At 36.3% G+C, this 14,882-nt stretch overlaps 1 protein-coding gene and 1 pseudogene across 8 annotated transcripts in view; both read left to right on the top strand.

Moving 5' to 3' along the window:
* Positions 1-14,882, top strand: part of FER (FER tyrosine kinase) — a 505,234-nt gene that overhangs the window by 115,196 nt on the left and 375,156 nt on the right. The window lies entirely within an intron of this gene.
* The window catches only part of LOC141580648 (flotillin-1 pseudogene), a 30,302-nt pseudogene continuing 21,164 nt past the window's right edge, over positions 5,745-14,882 (top strand).

Raw genomic sequence — 14,882 nt, 5'->3', positions numbered from 1 at the left:
AACCATCCTGGTCAACATGGTGAAACCCCGTCTCTACTAAAAATACAAAAAATCAGCTGGGCATGGGCGTGCCTGTAATCCCAGCTACTCAGGAGGCTGAGGCAGGAGAATTGCCTGAACCCAGGAGGCGGAGGTTGCGGTGAGCCGAGATCGCGCCATTACACTCCAGCCTGGGTAACAAGAGCGAAACTCCGTCTCAAAAAAAAAAAAAAAAAAAAAGAAAAGAGAATTCCTTCCTTCACATTTTGGAAGTACTTGGTATGACCAGCGTTTGATTTTAGCTGTGATATCTCATTCCAGTTTTACTTTTTATTTTCCTAGTGACTGATGATGTTGAACATGTTTTGTGTGCTTGCTTGCTATTCATATCTTCATTAGTGAAGTACCTGTTCAAATCTGTTGCCTATTTTTAAGTTGAGTTGGTTTCTTACTACTGATTTTGGAGAGTTCTTTGTATTTTCTGCATATAAGTTGTTTATTAGAAATATGATTTTTAAATTTTCTTGTCGTTTGGTGCTTGTTTTTTTAGTGGTGATTTAAGTACAAATATTTGTAGTTTTGAAGAAGTCTAATTCACTTATTGTTCCTTATATGAATTGTCTTTTGGTGTTACAGCTAATAAATATTTACCTAATTTAAGGTCACTATGATTTTCCCCTGTGTTTTCTTCTAAAATTTTTATAATTTTAATTTTTACATTTAGGTCTGTGATCTCTTTTGGCTTAATTTTTATGCATCATGTGAGGTAAAGGTTTAAATTTATCTTTTCCACATGAATATTCAGTTTTCCCAACTCCATTTGTTGAGAAGACTGTCCTTTCCCTAATGAACTGCTTTGACATCCTTGTCAAAAACCAATTGACCATATATGTGCAAGTGTATTTCTGGATTATTTTCCACTGACCTATTGGTCTGTCTGTATGTCAGTATGACAGTATTTTGATTGTCTTTATGTCTTAGTCAATTTGGGCTGCTGTAACCAAAATACCATAACCTGGGTGGCTTAAAAACAAGAATAATTTATACCTCACAGTTCTTGAAGTTGGAAAATCTAATATCAAACCACCAGTAGATTTGATGTTTGGTGAAGGCCTGTTTTCTGGTTCATAGATGGTACCTTTTTCCTGTGTCCTCACATGGTAGAAGGAGCAAAGGAGCTTCCTTAGACCTACTTTATAAAGGCACTAATCCCATCCATGAGGGCTCTACCTTTATGATCCAGTCAGCTCACTAAACATTCCATCTCCTAATAACATCACCAGGTGTTAGGATTTCAGTATATGAATTGTAGGGGGACACAAACACTCAGACCATAGCACTATAGCTTTATAATTCTTAAAATCAGATAGTGTTAGCTCTCCAAATTTGTTCTTCTTTGAAGTTGTTTTTGATATTCTAGATCCTTTGTATTTCCACATACATTTTTGGATCTGTGGATAATTTATGTAAAACAGCCTGCTAGGGTTTGATAGGGATTGTATTGAACTTGTAGATGAAGTAGTGGAGAGTTGACTTCTTAACAATATCGAGTCTTCTTATCAGTGAACATGGAATGTTTCTCCATGCAAGTCTTACATTTCTTTATTTTTGGTGCTATTCTGGATAGTACTGTTTCCTTAATTTTGTTTTTGGATTGTTCATTGCTGGTGTATATATAGAAATATAATTGATTTTTGAATATTAACTTTTATCCTGTGGACTTACTGAACTTGTTTATTAATTCTAGTGCTTTTTTCTTTTGGACAGTGTCTTGCTCTGTTAACAGGCTGGAGTGCAGTGGCACCATCTCGGCTCACTGCAACCTCTGCCAGGTTCAAGTAATACTCTTGGCTCAGGGACTACAGGCACCTGCCATCACTGCAGGCTAATTTTTGTATATACACTTTTTTCAGTAGAGGTAAGGTTTCGCCACATTAGTCAGGCTGGTCTTGAACTCTTGACCTCAAGTATCTGCCCACCTCGGCCTACCAAAGTGCTGGGGTTATAGGCGTGAGCCACTGCGCCTGGCCTCTAATTGGTTTTTAAAAATTATTTTCTTAGGATTTTCTACTTACAGGATCATGTTATCTATGTATAAAGACAGTTTTACTTTTACCTTTTCAATCTAGATGACTTTTTTCTCCTTCTCCTTCTTTTTCTTGCCTAATTGCCCTGCCTAGACCCTCTAGTATAATATTGAATAGAAGTGAGAGGAGCTGCCGGGCGCGGTGGCTCAAGCCTGTAATCCCAGCACTTTGGGAGGCCGAGGCGGGTGGATCACGAGGTTGAGAGATCGAGACCATCCTGGTCAACATGGTGAAACCCTGTCTCTACTAAAAATACAAAAAATTAGCTGGGCATGGTGGCTCGTGCCTGTAATCCCAGCTACTCAGGAGGCTGAGGCAGGAGAATCGCCTAAACCCAGGAGGCGGAGGTTGCGGTGAGCCGAGATTGCGCCATTGCACTCCAGCCTGGGTAACAAGAGCGAAACTCCGTCTCAAAAAAAAAAAAAGAAGTGAGAGGAGCCAACAGTGTTGACTTGCCTTGTTCCTGAACATAGGTATAAAACATTTTGTCTTTCACCTTCAAGAGTGAAGTTTGCTGTAGTTTTCTAAAGATTTTTAAAAAATCATACTGAACTGATTTATTTTTCTATTTCTGTGTTAGAATGAATGTTGGATCTTGTCAAATGCTCTTTTTGTGTCTATTGAGATAAGTGTGTACATATTTTGTTTGTTAATATGGTTAATTATTTTGACTGATTTTCACATTTCAAATATTTTTATCAACCTTGTGTGATATCTCCCTAGTCATGACTAAGGGTACAATTTCTAAGTCATGATGTATTATTACTTTTTATACTGTTGGATGTGATTTGTTAAGTTTTTGTTTATAACTTTCACCGATGTCTATGTTTTTTGTAATGTCTTTGTCTCATTTTCATATGCTGGCCTCAGAGTGACTACCTCCTCACCAATTTTCTAGGAAGATTTGTGTTGAGTTGGTATTATTTCTTTCTTAAATATTAGCGGAGTTCATTTGTGAAGCCATCTGGATCTGCTTGTTTTTATTTTTTCTTTTTGGATAAGTTTTTAAAGTATAAATTCACTTTCTGTAATCAATATAAGGCTATTTTAGCCAGGCATGGTGGCATGTGTTTGTAGTTCTAACTACTTGGGAGGCTGAGAGGGGAGGATTGCTTGAGCCCAGGAGTTCGAAGTTATAGTGAACTATGATCATACCATTGCACTCCAGACTAGGCAACAAAGTGAGATCTTGTCTCTTAAGAAAAAAAAAAAAATGAGGCTACTTAGGGTTTGTTTCTTTTTTTTTTTAAATTTTATTATTATTTTTTGCATTTTAGGTTTTGGGGTACATGTGAAGAACATGCAAGATTGTTGCATAGGTACACACATGGCAGTGTGATTTGCTGCCTTCCTTCCCCTCAGCTATATGTGTCATTTCTCCCCATGCTATTTCTCCCCACCTCCCCACCCCCGTCCCTCCCTGTGTCCATGTGTTCTCATTGTTCAACACCCGCCTATGAGTGAGAACATGTGGTGTTTGATTTTCTGTTCTTGTGTCAGTTTGCTGAGAATGATGGTTTTCAGGTTCATCCATGTCCCTACAAAGGACACAAACTCATCGTTTTTGATGGCTGCGTAATATTCCATGGTGTATATGTACCACATTTTCCCTGTCCAGTTTCTTTTTATTTTAGGTTTGGTAGGTTGTCTTTTCAGGAATTTGTCCATTTCATATAAGTTATAGAAAGTAGTGATAGTAATTTGTTCATGATAGTCCTTTATTCACCTTTTTATATTTATAGAATGTGTAGTAACATTTCCTTTCTCATTCTTGGTGTTAGTACTTTTTCTCTTGTTTCTTGATCATTGTGACTAGAGGTTTATCAGTTTTATTAATTTTCTCAAAGACAAGATTTTAGCTTCATTGATTTTTTTTCTTCTATTTTTGTGATTTCTACTTCAGTGATTTCTGCTCTGATCCTTCTTATTTCCTTCCGCTGCTTGCTTTTAGGCTTAGTTTACACTTTTAATGTTTTCTAAATGTGGAAGCTGAGGTCATTGATTTGAGAACTATCTTCTTTTCAAATGCAAGCATTTGGCACTGTAAAGTTTCTTGAATACTGTTTTTGCAGTATCCCATCGATTTTATTTATTGTGTTTTCATTTTTATTCCAGTCAAAATACTTTATAATTTCCTTTGTGTTTTTTATGTGTTTTTCTTTGATTCATGGGTTATTTAGAAGAATGTTGTCTATTATCATTTTTGTAGAGTTTTAAATTTTTTTAAAATTTAATTTCATTGTGGTCTGAGAATCTTTTTTATTACTGTATTTCTTTTACATTTACATAACACTTTATTTTGGCCAGTAAATGTTTATTTTGGTAAGTGCTTTATGTGCACTTCATAAGAATGTGTAATCTGCTATTGTTCTTTGGCGTCATCTATATTGTCAACTTGGTCCAGTTATTTAATAGTATTATTCAAATTTATTATGTTTTTACAAATTTTTTGTCTATATGTTGTATCAATTATTGGGAGAAAGATATTGCAATCTCCAACTGTAATTGTGGATTTGTCTGTTTTTTCTTGTAGTTCTATCAGTTTTTTCTTTATGTGTTTTGAAACTGTTATTGGTATGTAAGCCTTTATGATTATTATAGTCTTTTGATGACCTGGCTACTTTATTATTATGAAATGACCTTTATTATGCTTGGTAATAATATTCTTTGCTCTGTTATTTATTCTGTTTGGTATTAATATAGCCATTCCAGCTTTCTTTTGATTAGTGTTTACATAATATATTCTTTTTCTTTCTCCTTTTTAATTTAATTTTATATATTTTTTTACAACAGGATCTCACTCGTTGCCCAGGTTGGAGTGCAGTGGTGGTGCAATCATAGCTTGCTGCGGCCTTAAACCCCTGGGCTCAAGTGATCCTCCTGTCTCAGCCAGCTGTGTAGTTGGGAATACAAACATGCGCTGCCACGTCCAGCTAACTTTTTATAGAGATAGGGTTTTGCCATGTTCCCCAGGCTAGTCTCAAACCCCTGAACTCAAGTTATCTGCCTGCCTGGTCCTCCCAAAGTATTGAGAGTACAGGTATGAGCCACTACGTCCGTCAGTCTTTATTTCTGAAATGGATTTCTTCCAAACAGCTTATCTCTTGCTTTCGTTTCTTGATAATCCCCACCTTTTAATTAGTGGCATTTAGACCAATATTTAAATGTAATTTTTTATAATGTTAGGTTGAATCTGTCATTTTGCAGTTTGTTTTCTCTTTGTTGCATGTATTCTGTATTTCACTTTTTCTTTAGTGGAAAATCCTTTCTCTGGATTAATTGAACATTTTTCTGAAGATTCTTATCTCTTTTGCTGATTTGTTAGCTCTAATGTTTTGTTTTATATGTAATTTACCATAGTATACTTTGTAATTTACCATAGTATACTTTTAAGTGGTATTAAGCCACTTTGTATATATACCATGTATATAATATGGGAATCTTACAGTAGGATAGTTCTGTTTCTTCCTTTCCTTTGTGCTATTGTTGTGATATTTTTTATATATTTTACTTTTGCTTACATTATAAACTAAACACTACATTGCTAATGTTTTTGTTTTGTTTAAATAATAAATTATCTTCAATAATAAGCCAAATATTTCATATATTTATCCATGTACTTATCTTTTCCAGCATTCTTGATTTATTTATCTATTTCTCTATTTCTGTTTGGTATCATTTTACTTTTGCCCGAATGGCTTACTTTTAACATTTCTTGTAATATAGGTCTGCAAGTAATGAATTCTTTAGGCTTCTCTATGTCTGAAAAAATATTTATTTTCCCTTGATTTTTAAAATATATTTTTGGGGATATAGAATTTTATTTTAACAGATTTTTACCCCTTCACATTTTTAAAGGTGTTTCTCCAATGCCTTGTCACAAAGGAATCTGTAATCCTTATCTTGGTTGCTCTGCACATTTCATTTTTCTTCGGCAGCTTTTAAGATTTTCTTTTTTCTAATGTTTTATTATTGGTTTTAAGCAATTTGATCATGATTTACTTTGCTGTAGTCTTTTTAAAAAATTTTCAATTTATGTTTGCATTTTTTGAACTTCTTGTATCTGAGTTTTTAGTTTTCATCAAATTTGGAAAACTTTCAGCCGTTATTTCTTCACATGCATTTTCTCTATCCCCCTTTCTTTCTGCTTACTTTCGGAGACTCTAGTTACACGTACATTAGGCTGCTTGTAGTTCTCTTACAGACTCCTAATGCTCTGTTTATTTTTTTCCCCTTTTCTTTTTTTTTCTGTTTCATTTTGGCTGGTTTCTATGGCTATGTCTAAAAGTGTAGCAGTCTTTTCTTCTGCAATGCCTAATTGCCTTTAATTCCATCTAGTGTGTGTTTTTTAAAATTGTTGTTATTTGTTTTTGTCTCAGGCAGTATAGGTTTTGCCTCCTCAAGTATGATTTGGGTTTTTTCTTAAAGTTTTTACGTATCAACTTCACTTTTTGAACATACTGAATACCATTATAATAACTTTTTTGAAATCTTTGTCACCCAATTCTATCATCTGTGTCAGTCACTTTCAGTTAATTGATTTGTCCCCTCATTTTGGGTAGATATTTTTGCTTCTTTGAATGCCTGATAACTTTTGATGAGATGCCACACATTGTGGTTTTAAACTTGTCAGACTAGGTTTCATTAACACTTCTGATAAAGCTGTAAGACTTCTAGTTCAAGGAGAAAACGTAGAACATTTCATTGATTCATGATAGAAAAATATAAGTTTTTGTTTGTGAAGTGATGGAAGTTTAAAAATCATATTATTAGTGCCTGTTTTGAGCCTGTTTTTCCTCTTAAAATTCAAAGTGATTCTCTACTGTTTTTCTGTATGATAACTATAATATACTTTTCCATGTATTTGTTTTGTTTCATATATTAATCTAAGGATTCCAGTTAAGATGTTTCTGATTTTTCTTTTGCATAAGTTAAATAATTGAAGTTTTTGTATACTGTACTTAGATAATCCTTTTGTAGTGCTTGATTTTTCAAGGGATTCTGTAAGTTTAGGTTTATCACTATACACAAATAGTTTTAAGTATTTTGTATTTGATTTGTCTTTTGATCTCATGTGAAATGAGAAAATTACTTATATAAAACTTGAAGGAAAATGTTTTATCTTTTTTTTTTTGGAGATGGAGTCTCACTCTTGTTGTCCAAGCTGAAGTGCAGTGGTGCTGTCTAGGCTCACTGCAACCTCCGCCTCCCAGGTTCAAGCAATTCTCCTGCCTCAGTCTCCCAAGTAATTGGGACCACAGGTGCGTGCCACCGTGCCTGGTTAATTTTTTGTATTTTAGTAGAGATGGGGTTTCACCGTGTTGCTCAGGCTGGTCTGGAACTCCTGAGCTCAGGCAGTTCGCCTGTCTCAGCCTCCCAAAGTGCTAAGATTTTAGGTGTGAGCCACCGTGCTTGGCCTTATCCATTTTTTTAAGTTGGGATACTAATTATTTGTTTTTCTATTAGTAAACCTTAAACTTTTAATATTTACTCTTTAATTTCTTGTCAAGGGATTTCAGAAGTAATGCTGCAAAGAATATCTGTGTATTCTGTTTATTACAGTAATTTTCTTTTCATTTAGGGAAGATCATACTGATTTTATCACCTTGTTATTTCACAGTATTCAAAAAAATTAATAATGGCCACTTACAATATTAGATAGTTTCTCTGGAAATTTCTAATAGACAGTTTTTAAGTACATGATTGGGAGAATAAAGAAATAGTTGAAGCCAAATCTGTCTGATTTCAGTGTCCATGGCCTTGTTAGCCTATGAATTAAATTAAACTTTGTTAGTGATAATGAAAGACCAAAACACATTTATCTAAGTTTTAGAGTCTTAGTGGACTTTATCATCTTTCCTGATTTGTTTTGAGAGTTGTATGAGTTTATTTATTCCCAGATATTTTGGGCTCACAATTTTCTCAACTTGTCCATGTTGTAGCTAATAAATATTAGTCTGTTTTCGTGCTGCTGATAAAGACATACCTGAGACTGGGCAATTTACAAAAGAAAGAGGTTAAATGGACTTACAGTTTCACATGACTGGATAGGCCTCACAATCATGGCAGAAGGCAAGGAGGAGCCAGTCATGTCTTACATGGATAGCAGCAGGCAAGGAGAGAGATTGGCCAGGAAAACTGTACCTTATAAAGCCATCAGGTCTTGCAAGACTTACTATCACGAGAACAGCCTGGAATGACCTACCTTCATGAGTCACTTACCTGCCACTGGGTCCCTCCCACAACATGTGGGAATTTAAGATGAGATTTGGTTGGAGACACAGCCAAACCATGTCAGTCATCTTTACCTATATATACACATGCAGGTTCTTGTGCAGATACCATGTAGTACTTTATTCAAAGTAAAAAAAAAAGTAAACACATGTATGCTGATTTTATAATATATAAGCAAAACCATATTGAACTCTATGGTATTGAATTTAATAATTTCAAATGTGATTTTGCTTTGAAGTTTTATAGTTTACTCAAAGATATTCTTAAGTATCAGAAAAGATTTTAAAAATAACTGCCTTCTAATTATATATTTAGATATAGCCTACTTAATTGATTCTGTATGGCTAGAATTATGATAGGATTTTATGTTTACCAAGGCTTAAAATATCCATCATAGTATTTGTGAGGACTTCTCTTACGTGAGTAGGATTCTGAATGCTTCTGCTTTATCACACATCACGTTCGGGAAAAAGAAAGAAAATAGATAGCTACTCCATATTACACAGGCTCATGTCAGTCAGTCTGGAGACATTTGAAAGGCATGCTCTTCACCCTCTTTTATCACAAGAGTGATGAAACAAACTATCTTCCTAATTATCCTTTCTCTATGGTAAATAAAAGAGTGCTAAGGGATTGGTAAATCCTTTGATAATTTATAAGCCATCATTTGCCCTAAGCAGACAGAATAAGAGGATACCTACTGCTAGAACTGTGGGGGGTAGCTGCAGGTCTCATTCAAAAGTAAATTTTTCTGTAATTGGAAAGTAGATTTTCTTAAATTGCCTCTTCATGCATTATGAATAGTTCGTGATATTTTATATCCAATTAAAATTGATTAGATCTGTTGAGTTCTTTCTGTAGAGTACTTTAATTATGAAAACCAGTTTGAAATGAGTCCAGCCTTGAGACAGAAGGCTAAATTTAGATTTAAATAAATCCACATTTTAAAAAATGAATATGACTTTTTAAAAGCTCTTTTAGTTTATTTCCTCAATTTGAGTTCACCAAGAATGGCAACTAGCCTTCTTATTCAATATCTCTATTTTTTGGCAATATTTAAATATCAAAATCATGTCTGGGTGATATATAGAGGTCCTCTAGAAAATATTGTGGAATTCAAATTCTCTCTCAGTTTAACATATGTTCATTTTGGACATAGTAGTTGTTAAAGAGAGTTCAATCTATAGTTATAGGTCATGAGTTCTATTGAAGTGACCTGAAAATGAGAGTTTCCTGTTATTTTTGGATCTAGTGCTTAATATATATCAGTAGCTAACTTATGAAATGAATTCTTTTTACTCCATAAAGTGTGCAGTGAAATTTCCTTGACATGATAGGAACTTTACAAGCTCGTTAAAAGTAATGGCACTCTGGCAGATCAAAAATGGCTGAATAGGAACAGCTCTGGAATGCAGTTCCCAGTGAGAACAATGCAGAGCATGAGTGATCACCACATTTCCAAACAAGTTATTACTGCCCACAGATTAGATTCCCAGGCTGAAAAACACCACGCATTTCCAGCATGGCTGTTTCAGCTAGCGCAGTGGGTCTCCACACAAAAACTAACACAAACCTGGGTGACTGTTTCAACTGGCACCTGGAATGCCTGGGAGACAGACCCACACATTCAACAGAAAAAAAGTGGGCTGAAACAGGGAGCCAGGTGATCTGGCTTTGGCGGGTCCCACCTCCGCAAAGACAAGCAATCTGAAATGTTCTGGACTGAGAATTTCACAGCAAGCACACTTGGACCCAGGATGGTCCAGCTCTGTGGGGAGGAGGGCGTCTGCCATTACCGAGGCAGTCCACCAATACCGAAGCAGTCTCTCATTACCAAGGCAGTCTGCTATTACCAAGGCAATCTGCCATTACAGAGGAAGTCCATCATTACAGAGAAAGTCCACAATTACTGAGGCAGACCGCCATTATTGAGGCAGTTCTAACTATACCTCTATAAACAAAACCATGGGGAATTTCACACAGCAGCTGGGCAGAGCCCACAGCAGCTCAGCAATGCTTCTGCTGACAGACTGTGACTAAGCTACCTCCTCTCTGGGCATCTCTAAAAAAAGGCAGCAGCACATCAGGAACTTACAAGTAAAGCCCAACCTTCCCAGGACAGAGCACCTGGGAAAAAAGGTGGTTATGAGTTCTGCTGCAGCAGGCTTAAATGTACCTGCCCAGCAGCTCTGAACAAAACAGCGGAGCCCACAGTACAGCACTTGAGCTCCTGTAAGGATCAGAGTCTCTCCTCAAGCAGCTTCCTGACCACTGTATATCCAAAGAGACACCTCATAAAGGAGAGCTCAGACTGACATCTAGTGGGTATCCTTCTGGGACTAAGATAACAGAAGAAGAAACTGGCAGAAATCCTTACTGTTCTGTAGCTGCCACAGGTGATCCCCAGGCAAGCAAGGTCTGCAGTGGACCTCCAGCAGTCCTATAGCAGAGGGACCTGTTAGAAGGAAAAACTAAAAAGCAGAAAGAAATAACTTCATCATCAACAAAAAGGACGTCCACTCAGAGGTGCCATCTGAAAGTTGCCAACTACGAAGACCACAGGTAAATGAATACACAAAGATGGGAAGAACCAGCGTAAAAAGGAGTAAAACACCAAAAACCAGAAAGCTTCTCCTCCTCCAAGAGATCACAACCCCTCACCAGCAAGGGAACAAGGCTGCAAAGAGAATGAGTCTGATGAATTGACAGAAGCAGGCTTCAGAAGGCGGGTAATAACAAACTTCTCTGAGCTAAAAGAACATGTTCTAACCCCATGCAAAGAAACTAGAAACCTTGAAAAAGCTTAGATGAAATGCAAATTGGAATAACGAACTTAGAGAAGAACATAAACAAGTTAATGAAGCTGAAAAACACAGCACAAGAACTTTGTGAAGCATACACAGGTTTCAGTAGCTGAATCAACCAAGCAGAAGAAAGGATATCAGAGATTGAAAATCAATTCAATGAAATCAAATGAGAAGGCAAGATTAGAGAAAAAAGAGTGAAAAGAAACGAACAAAGCCTCCAAGAAATATGGGATTATGTGAAAAGACCTAATCTACATTTCATAGGTGTACCTGAATGTGACAGAGTGAACGAATCCAAGCTGGAAAACACTCTTCAGGATATTATCCAGGAGAACTTCCCCAGCCTAGCAAGGGAGGCCCATACTGAAGTCCAGGAAACACAGAGAACACCACAAAGATATTTCTCAAGAAGAGCAACCCCAAGGTACATAATTGTCAGATTCACCAGGGTTGAAATGAAATAAAAAATGCTAAGGGCAGCCAGAGAGAAAGGTCGGGTTACCCACAAAGGGAAGCCCATCAGACTCACAACAACTCTCTCCACAGAAACCCTACAAGCCAGAAGAGAGTGGGGGCCAATATTCAACATCCTTAAAGAAAAGAACTTTCAACCCAGAATTTCATATCCAGCCAAATTAAGCTTCGTAAGCAAAGGAGAAATAAAATCCTTTATGGACAAGCAATTGCTGAGAGATTTAGTCACCACCAGGTCTGCCTTACAAGAGGTCCTGAAAGAAGCACTAAACATAGAAAGGAACAACCCGTACCAGCCACTCCAAAAACGTACCAAATGGTAAAGAGTGTCAACACAATGAATAAACTGCATCAACTAACAGGCAAAACAACCAAATAGCATCAAAATGGCAGGACCAAATTCGCAGATAACAATATTAACCTTAAATGTAAATAGGCTAAATGCCTCAATCAAAAGACACTGGCAAATTGGTTAAAAAGTCAAAACTCATGAGTGTGCTTTATCCAGGAAACACATCTCAGGTGCAAGGACACACATAGGATCAAAATAAAGGTTGGAGGAATGTTTACCAAGCAAATGGAGAGGGAAAAAAAAAAAAAAAAAAAAAAAAAAAGCAGGAGTTGCAATCCTAGTCTCTGATAAAATAGACTTTAAATCAACAAAGATCAAAAGAGACAAAGAAGGGCATTACATAATGGTCAAAGGATCAATGCAACAAGAAGAGCTAATGATCCTAAATATATACACACCCAATACAGGAGAACCAAGATACATAAAGCAAGTTCTTAACAACCTGCAAAGAGACTTAGATTCCGACACTCCACTGTTAATATTAGATCAATGAGACAGAAAACTCTACTGTCAATATAGATCAATGAGACAGAAAATTATCGAGGATATCCAGGACTTGACGCAGATCTGGACCAAGCAAACCTAATAGACATCTACAGAACTCTCCACCCCAAATCCACAGAATATACATTTTTCTCAGCACCATGTCACACCTACTCTAAAACTGACCACATAATTGGAAGTAAATCACTCCTCAGCAAATGCAAAAGAATGGAAATCATAATGAACAGTCACTCAGACTACAGTGCAATCACATTAGAACTCAGATTAAGAAACTAACTCAGAACTGTACAACTTCATGGAAACTGAACAACTGGCTCTTGAATGTTGACTGGATAAACAATGAAATGAAGGCAGATGTAAAGATGTTCTTCAGAACCAACAAGAATGAAGACACAATGTACCAGAATCTCTGGGACATAATTAAAGCAGTGTCTAGACAAAACAGTTAATACAAACTTTGAAAGTCTACAAACAAATGAAGAACATGTTTGCTTTTAAATCAACTGTATTTTTAGTTTTAAAATACATTTGCTGAACAACTTGCTCCTGAATAATGAATGGACAAATAATGAAATGAAGGCAGAAATTACAATGTTCTTTGAAACCAACGAGAATGAAGATACAACATACCAGATCCTGTGTGACACATTTAAAGCAGTGTCTAGAGGGAGATTTATAGCAATAAATGCTGACATGAGAAGCGAGGAAAGTTCTAAAATCGACACCCTATCATCAAATTTGAAAGAGCTAGGGGAGTATGATCAAAACATATCAAAAGCTAGCAGAAGACAAGAAATAGTTAACTAAGATCAGAGCAGAACTGAAGGAGACAGAGACACAAAAAAACCCTTCCAAAAATCAATAAATCCAGGAGTTGGCTTTTTGAAAATATCAAGAAAATAGACAGACTGCTATCCAGATTAATAAAAAAGAAAAGAGAGAAGAATCAAAGAGCTGAAATAAAAAATGATAGAGATGATATCACCACCGATTCCACAGAAATACAAACTACCATCAGATATGACTACAAATAACTAGATGCACATAAACCAGTAAACCTAGAAGAAATGGATAAATTCCTGGACACTTGCAGCCTCCCATGCCTAAACCAAGAAGAAGTTGAAACCCTGAATAAACCAATAACAAGGGCTGAAGGTGAGGCAGCAATTAATAGCCTACCAACCTAAAAAAGTTCATGTCTAGATGGGTTCACAGTCTAATTCTACCGGACATACAAAGAGGAGGTACCATTCCTTCTGAAACTATTCCAAACAATTCAAAAAGAGGGACTCTTCCCAAATCATTTTATGAGACCAACATCTTCCTGATACCAAAGCCTGGCAGAGACTCAGCAAGAAAAGAAAACTTCAGGCCAATATCCATGATGAACACAGTGTAAAAATCTTCAATAAAATACCCGCAAACCAATTGCAGCAGCACATCAAAAAGCTTATCCATCATGATCAAGTAGGTTTCATCTCGGGGATGCAAGGCTGGTTCAACATATGCAAGTCTATAAACCTAATCCAACACACAAACAGAACCAAAGACAGAAACCACATGATTATCTCAATAGATGCAGAGAAGGCCTTCAACAAAATTCAACAGTCCTTTGCTAAAATCTCTCAATAAACTAGGTATTGATGGAATATATCTCAAAACAATAAAAGCTATTCACGACAAACCCATAGCCAATATCACAGTGAATGGGCAAAAACTGGAAGCATTCCCTTTGAAATCTGGCATTAGACAAGGATGCCCTCTCTCACCACTCCTATTCAATATAGTATTGGAAGTTCTAGCCATGGCAATCAGGCAAGAAAAAGAAAGTGTATTCAGTTAGGAAAGGAGGAAGTCAAATTGTCTTTATTTGCAGACGACATGATTGTATATTTAGAAGATTCCATCATCTCAGCCCAAAACCTGAAACTGATAAGCACCTTCAGCAATGTCTCAGGTTACAAAATTAGTGTGCGGAAGTCACAGCATTCCTATACACCAATAACAGACTTAAAGAGAGCCAAGCAAGAACAAACTGCCATTCACAATTGCTACAAACAGAATAAAATACCTAGAAATACAACTAACAAAGGATGTAAAGGACCTCTTCAAGGAGAACTACAAGCCACTGATCAAGGAAATAATAGAGGACACAAGCAGATGGGAATACATTCCATGCTTATGGTTAGTAAGAATCAATGTTGTGAAAATGGCCATACTGTCCAACGTAATTTATGGATTCATTGCTATCCCTCTCAAGCTACCTATGAACTGCTGCACAGAACTGGAAAAAACAACATTAAACTTTATAGGGAAACAAAAGAAAGCCCACGTATCCAACACAATCCTAAGCAAAAAGAACAAATCTGGAGGCATCATGTTACCTGACTTCAAACTATACTAAAAGGCTACAGTATCAAAACAGCATGATACTGGTACCAAAAC

This window comes from Saimiri boliviensis, chromosome 1 (assembly GCF_048565385.1).
Source record: "Saimiri boliviensis isolate mSaiBol1 chromosome 1, mSaiBol1.pri, whole genome shotgun sequence".
NCBI classification, from domain to species: Eukaryota; Metazoa; Chordata; class Mammalia; order Primates; family Cebidae; genus Saimiri; species Saimiri boliviensis.
The sequence above is the reverse complement of the archived record's forward strand: the minus strand, read 5'-3'. Positions and strand labels throughout refer to the sequence as shown.